We start from the raw sequence: 7270 nt of genomic DNA on the forward strand, positions 1-7270 counted from the left end.
AAGTTTGTCAAAGGTGTTTTTCTTCATTCATTGAGACAACCATATGATTTTATCCTTGATTTAATTCATGAATTCATGCGATATTTTGTGTATGTAAAACCCCTTTTCTTCTGTACAATGAAGTCAGCGCAAAATACACCTGATTTTTAAATACTTTATTAAATGCAGTTTTCCGGAAATTTATTAAAAAGTTCTACTTTTATCTTCATCAGAAGAATTGATCAATGGTTCATTGTGTCTTTATCCAGTTTTGGAATTAGCATATCTGTGGCTCCGTAGATTAGTTTAAATCCTTCAAAAAATAGAAATCAGTTGCATATGGAGGAACATGGGGCAGGAGGATAACTACAAGTCTGAGGACTGCTGGAAGTTAAATTAGGAATTCACGGCCAGCCTGGATTACACAGCAGGGCACTTTCTGAAAAGAACTTATAGGGAGATTCCAGAGGGTGCTGATTTGAACATTAAGAAATATCTTTTTTTTTTTTTTCTGGTTCCCTACCTTGGATTTATAATGTCTTTAACATATCTTTCCGGCCACTAATCAAAGACTTTCCTCCCCTCTTACTTTCTGAAGTAATATGAATAAAACCACTGATGCAGTTTGGGGGTGCCTTTTAGATGGAGAAATACCCTTAACTGTCACTTCAGACACCCCCACTGAAATCCAAGAAGCTACAATTGCCATTGCCCTAATCCCATAATGGCAGTTAGTGTTACTGCTTTGGAGTGAGGTCATTCTAGTGCCAAAAACAGGAGCTCAACACTGGCTTAGGAATTTAGCATAAAGATCCCGAAATTTGTGGACAAATGGATTGATCTAGAAATTATCATAATGAGTGAGTTCACCCAGAAGCAAAAAGAGACAAACGGTATATACTCACTTATATCAAAACACTAGTCCAAGGGATACGTACCATGAAAATCTTTACTTACCAGGAAAGTGGGTCAGAGGAGAGGACATCCGATTGAGACTTTAGGCGAGAGTAGCATGGGAGAATGGGGAAATAGTAGGACCCACAGGGTCCTGGAAACCTACAAGAAGAACTTTATGACAGGCAGATCTGGGTCCTGGGGTCCTCCTCAAACTAAGACACCAGCCAAGGAGAATGTAGGCAGTAATCTTCGAACCCCTACCAAGACCTAGCCAACGAACAGGATATTCTCCACCATTGAGTGGAGAGTGAGATCTGACTCTCACATGAACTCTGGTGCCTTTTTTCTGACCATGTCCCCTGGATGGGGAGACCTGGTGGCACTCAGAGGAAGGATAGCCAGTTACCAAGAAGAGACTTGATATTCTAAGAGCATATATAGGGGGAGGAGGTCTCCTTCAGTCAGAGACATAGGGGAAGGGAGAAGGACAGAAATGGGAGGGAGGGAAGAATGGGAGGAAACAGGGGAAGGGCTAACAATCGAGATGTAATATGAATAAATTAATAAAAAAAAAGATCCAAAAGAAAAACATTTTCTTTGTGTGCCTAAAACAACTAATATACTTGTGCCTCTTGGCAGCCTTGTCCTTCCCAAAACCAGAGATGCCAGAAGTGTTTGGGGATTCTGATCCCTCATCTAGTTCCTAAATAATTTTAGGGTTACCTTTTGATATAGGGGAATATTAGAGTAGCAATAAGTGTCCATTAAGAGAAAATTCCTGGTCTAAACACCAGAATTTCTGGCTGTGGGTGAGACTTAGTATTCCAGCTGTGCAAGTCACTTATCAATGAACCACTCCTAGGAAGTTGGGCTCAACGTAAGTCATGCTATACAGATAAATGGAATAATAACTTATTTAGTCAGGTACATCATCATCATCATTTTCATTTTCATAATTTCAACCCATAGCTCAGTTGCTACTAGTAGAGAGGCCACAAGCTTTGGCAGGGTCAGCCCACTTTTCTGAGAACTGACTCAAAAATTTGCAAGCTTCTCTCTCTCCCTTTCTCTCCCTGCCTCCATGCCTCCCTTCTTTCTTCCCTCCCTCCACCCCATATCCTTCCCCCTCCCCCTCTCTCTTTCTTTTCTATATCTCTCTAATACTGGCCAGGACCTAAGAATGCTTTTTTTGATGCTTTTTGCTTTCTTTCATTTTCTCTAAAACCTTCTCCCCAACTCTGTAGCTACCTTCTATTATGTGTCAGACCTCCAGACTGGCAACTCAAATGCCATGATTTTGTTTGTTTGTTCTTGTTTTCATTTTTCCTTTTTTCCTCCATTTCTGTCTGCCTAGCTGGTAAAATTTAGTTTGTCTGTCAGGGAGGTAAAAACTTTTAAGTTCTAATAAAATTGTCCTCGGTCCTAAAAAACACTGATTAGAAATCAGCCCACTAAACAAGCAAACAATATTGAAACAGCTTCAGTAAATAATTAATATCTTTGGAAAACTTTTATGCACTATTTCCACTGGCAAAAATATTCTGTTTAAATGAAATTCATAGACTCCAATGCATGCATTATATATTTAGATTTCCCCTGCTAGTAAAAGTCTCCAAGAATTGTATCTCATGCTTTGAAAATATAAATTGCAATCAGACTCGAGTGTAAGTAGCCTGGAATAAAATAAATAAATAAATAAATAAATAAATAAATAAATAAATAAATAATAAAATTAGGGAATTTTGTTAAAGAGTACAGAACACTATGACAGGGTAAGACAGTGCAAAGATTCCTCTATTTTGCATTCTTTCTGAGGCCATTTCAGATTTACCTAGAATTTGATCTTGATGGGAATCCTGTGGAAAATTACTCAGCTCTATTCTAGAATCCTGAGGTCAAGATACCTGTTAATTTATCTTATTTTTGTGGTTCTCCTGACCCCTGGGTGAGCTGTTGGCTACCAGTCCACCAAGGCGGGAGGAGCAGAAAGTCTTGCAGAGTTGGAAGGTCACGAGCAAGACGGAGATAAAACACTTCGTGAGCCACTCCAGGGAGCTGGTTAAACTTCACTGGGGTAAGAACAAACGCAGCGGGTGGGTAGGGCTTCAGGGTATGTGTACATAATTGGTTGAAATCACTCACTTTAAGGATGCTTATTCTACATTTGGAAGCATGATCTTACCATATGAACAGGAACACAGTACCTAATTGTCCTGTAGGTGCAAGGAGTGGAGAACTAGCAGGAAGTTGTGCCAAGTGCCACGTATCAAATGTGGTTAGCGGCATCATGTCTACAGGCACTCTCCAGATGAATTCAGGCAGACAGTAGGAGGCCCTGCTGGGAGAGTCCTGCAGGTAACACCACTCAGATTGGTTATCTAGACTAGGAGGACGGCTACAACTTCAAACAGCAGGGTCCTTCTGACAAGCTTCTGTTAAACTGCTTGCTTGTGCAAACCTCCCAACTGCAGCTAGTTAACAGCTTATCTTAGCTTCTTGTGTGGAACCCATTCCATTTGACCACTTAGTTTCTGTCAGGTTGTTTACTCATGTTACCTGATCCAGCTTCTAAGGGAGATGGCGGGATGTGGTTTCTGCATTCAAAACCCCCAAGGAAGATCTGGACAATTGGTGCTATAACTAGGACAGAATACTTGAATGTCATTCATGCAGTTGGAATAATTTTTAGGCAGATGGCGGGATGTGGTTTCTGCATTCAAAACCCCCAAGATATGGACAATTGGTGCTATAACTAGGACAGAATACTTGAATGTCATCCATGCAGTTGGAATAATTTTAGATACAGTGGTATAGAATACAAATGTAAGATTATTCTTTACATAATATACATATATTTAATGAGATATTTTACCCATATAACTCAATTATAATACAAGGTTTACTTCCAATACACTCAAAGTGCTATTGCAAGCTGTTTAGGATAAATAAGTTATGCAAGTTAATTGTTAGTTGATCAAATCATGGTCATGTCAATTAATAGTCTATTTTAATCACCAGAATAGACATCTTGGGTGCAGCAGATAGATATGATTCTATAGAAGGATAAGGCAGGAGAGTCATATAAGGTCTTCAAAAACCTCAGAGACATGCAGAATATGACATTAAAATGTCTTTATTATTTTAAAGATTCACTGACAATAAGACAGGTTAACTCCTGGCAACACCCCGGCTACCTCAAGGAGGATGATAAGCATCACAGAATCTCCTTATGGAATTGCCTTCAAATGTGGCAAACAAGCCACTGGGAAAAATGTCCTCATTTCTACCAAAGACAAAATTCTACATAAAAACAAGATGCAGGCAGAGTCCATGGCCAAACTCTGCCAAGACAGGTTGAGCAAGCCCTCAATAGTTCCTGACTCACAAACATGTCTGTCAGATATATTGGGCCAGAAGACTGAATAAGTTGCTCCAACATTGTAGAGAGTTTTGGTTGACTGTTCAGGTAGAAAATGGTCTCTGTCACCTTCTCATTTGGAAAGGCACTAAGCTGCGCTCCCGGCATGCTCAGCTCATCAAACCTATTCCTTCGCAAATGTCTGATGAGGTTGAAGACCAGATAGTTTAGTTTCACAATGAAGCTTAGTTGGTTAGGTATTAAGATGTTTTCAGGTCTAGATAGATATAGATCTTTTAAGTTGATAATGACAATATGTGATGGAAATTGATTTATATTCAGAAATTTTAGAAGTACCAAGTCAGAAAAGATGTTTTTCTTCAAGGCTGTCAAATAAATATACCCAAAACACTAAGACTGTAACATTTATATAATTCCTGATTGTGTTATGGTTCTTCTTGCTATAGGTATTTTATTGTATATATATGTAATAATATAAATCTACATGTAAAAATATTTAATAAAAAATTTTAAAAGATTTTTCAATTGGCTATAAACTGTGCTTGATTGGTCATCTCTGGTGGGCTTCCTATAATAGTATAAATTTCAGATTATTTCCTTTGCCTTTGTAAATCCGAAATGAATTATTATGAATAGTAAAAAGTATACCAAATTGGCAAAAAAAAAAAAAAAAAAAGAGCATTATAAGACTGATCTAAACACATAGAACTCACACTTAGAGAGTATGTCTTTTGTTCTTAAGAAAAATGTCTGTCTACTATTCTTATGTAGATTCAGGAATGTTAGACACCTGCTTCAGTGTTTTCTACATATTTGCAATAGTTAATAAGAACTAAGGTGAAAATGTGCCTGCTATGACGAATAGTTGTGGTGATTGATTGGAGTCTGACACAGAGAACAGACACTTATACGAGACAGAACAGATATTGAACATGGGACAAGTTGATGTTTTTAAGTTTTATTGGTTTCTTGAGTTCAGGAAATCAAAAGTCTTCCAAAAGAGTAGTATGGAACATGTCACAAGACTATGTTCTAATAGTGAATATATGCATAAAGTTCTGGTTTGCCAATACAGACTTTTAAATATATTTTGAGATAAAAAGAATAAAAAGAAAATTTGAAAATATTGTAGATGGACTATAAAAATGAAGCTATATAGATATATATGTATATATAGATATATATTCTGTCTATATTTAAAAAGAGATGAATAAGGAGCAACAAAAGGAGGATGAAAGAATAGACTGTTTCTAGAAATTCAATATGTTTTTCCATAGCAGAGTATTCTTAGAGATTTATAGACTAAAGTGTTATTAAAACTGTCCACACGTAATATTTTTCTAAGCACATATTTGTTACAAAATCATAGATATATGATGTTTCCTTAGAGAATTCATAGTTTGATATTTGATTAAAAATCTCATAAAATTAAATCAGAGGGGAAACTCAGAATTGTGCTTATGATTTTCCCATAAGAGAACATTACTAGTACCAAGGTGATCAGGAGAATAATGGTGGCAAAAATGAAATTGACCAGTTGCATGGACCTTGTATCCTTGCAGCAAAGCTTCAAGATGGGGGAGTAGTCGCAAGCAAAGTGCTCGATAATAGTCCCACAGAATTCCAAGCCCAGACCAAAAATGACTCCAGGACAGATTGCCAACAAAGCTATGAAACAGCAGGTGCCAAACAGCAATGAACAGACTCTGGTGTTCATGATGGTTGTATAATGAAGGGGTTTACAAATGGCCACATAGCGGTCATAGGACATGACAGCTAGCAAGAAAAACTGTGCTATCCCAAACATAAGTGCAGCAAATAATTGGGTGAAGCAAACACCCACAGAAATAGTTTTATCCATGGTCATTGTGCTGAACAGGAACTTAGGGACACATGTAGATGTCAGTGAGATTTCTAAGAAGGAAAATTTATGGAGGTAGAAATACATGGGTGTTTTGAGGTGGGAATCCAACATGGTGAGAAGGATGATGGTAAGATGTCCAGTGACGCTCAGCAGACATGTTATAAGTAGGAAAACAAAGATTACACCTTGCCACTTTGGGTCTTCTGTCAATCCCAGAAGAATGAATGTTGTCACCAATGTATGATTTCTCATGTCTGTGTGTCTTCTAGATCTTTGCAGTCTGGCATAAAATAATAATTGACAGGTTCTGTTTTTTAAAATTTTTTATTAATTAATTCTTGTTACATCTCAATGGTTATCCCATCCCTTATATCCTCCCATTCTTCCCTCCTTCCCATTTTCCCCTTATTCCCCTCCCCTATGGCTGTTCCTGAGGGGGATTTCCTCCCCCTGTATAGGCTCATAGGGTATCAAGTCTCTTCTTGGTAACCTGCTATCCTTCCTCTGAGTGCCACCAGGTCTTCTCCTCCAGGTGACATGGTCAAATATGAGGCACCAGAGCTCATGTGAAAGTCATACCCCACTCTCCACTCAACTGTGGAGAATGTTCTGTCCATTGGCTAGATCTGGGTAGGGGTTTAAAGTTTACCGCTTGTATTGTCCTTGGCTGGTGCCTTAGTTTAAGCAGGACTCCTGGGCCCAAATCTGCCAATCATAATGTTCTACTTGTAGGTTTCTAGGACCCTCTGGATCCTTCTACTTTGCTATTCTCCCATGCTTCTCTCATTTAGAGTCCCAAAGGATGTCCTCCCCTCTGTCCCAGTTTCCTGGTAAGTGAAGGCTTTCATGGGACATGCCCCTTGGGCTAGTATGCAGATATAAGTGAGTATATAGACAGGTTCTATTTTGTAAAGATTTGAAGGTGATATGAAGAATCCTGCAAGGCAACAAAAATGGAGAAGCTTTTTGTTCCCTTCTAAGTTTTCCACATTTACTCATCTGTCAGCACTATGAGCATAGCAGCACTTATCTAACTGCATTTTCCAGATACTCATTTCCAATGATTTTCAGGTTTTTTTAATACTTGGAAAAGTTTTTTATTATTTTCTGTGAGAAGTATTTGCACATGTCCCTTTTCCTTCATATTTTGA

The 7270-nt window shown here is 38.1% G+C and overlaps 1 pseudogene; it reads right to left on the bottom strand.

Moving 5' to 3' along the window:
- Positions 1-383: 383 nt before the first annotated feature.
- Positions 384-6371, bottom strand: LOC127210801 (olfactory receptor 6C74-like; annotated as a pseudogene).
- Positions 6372-7270: the final 899 nt, after the last annotated feature.

The sequence above is a fragment of the Acomys russatus genome, chromosome 28 (genome assembly GCF_903995435.1).
Source record: "Acomys russatus chromosome 28, mAcoRus1.1, whole genome shotgun sequence".
In the NCBI taxonomy this organism is placed as follows: Eukaryota; Metazoa; Chordata; class Mammalia; order Rodentia; family Muridae; genus Acomys; species Acomys russatus.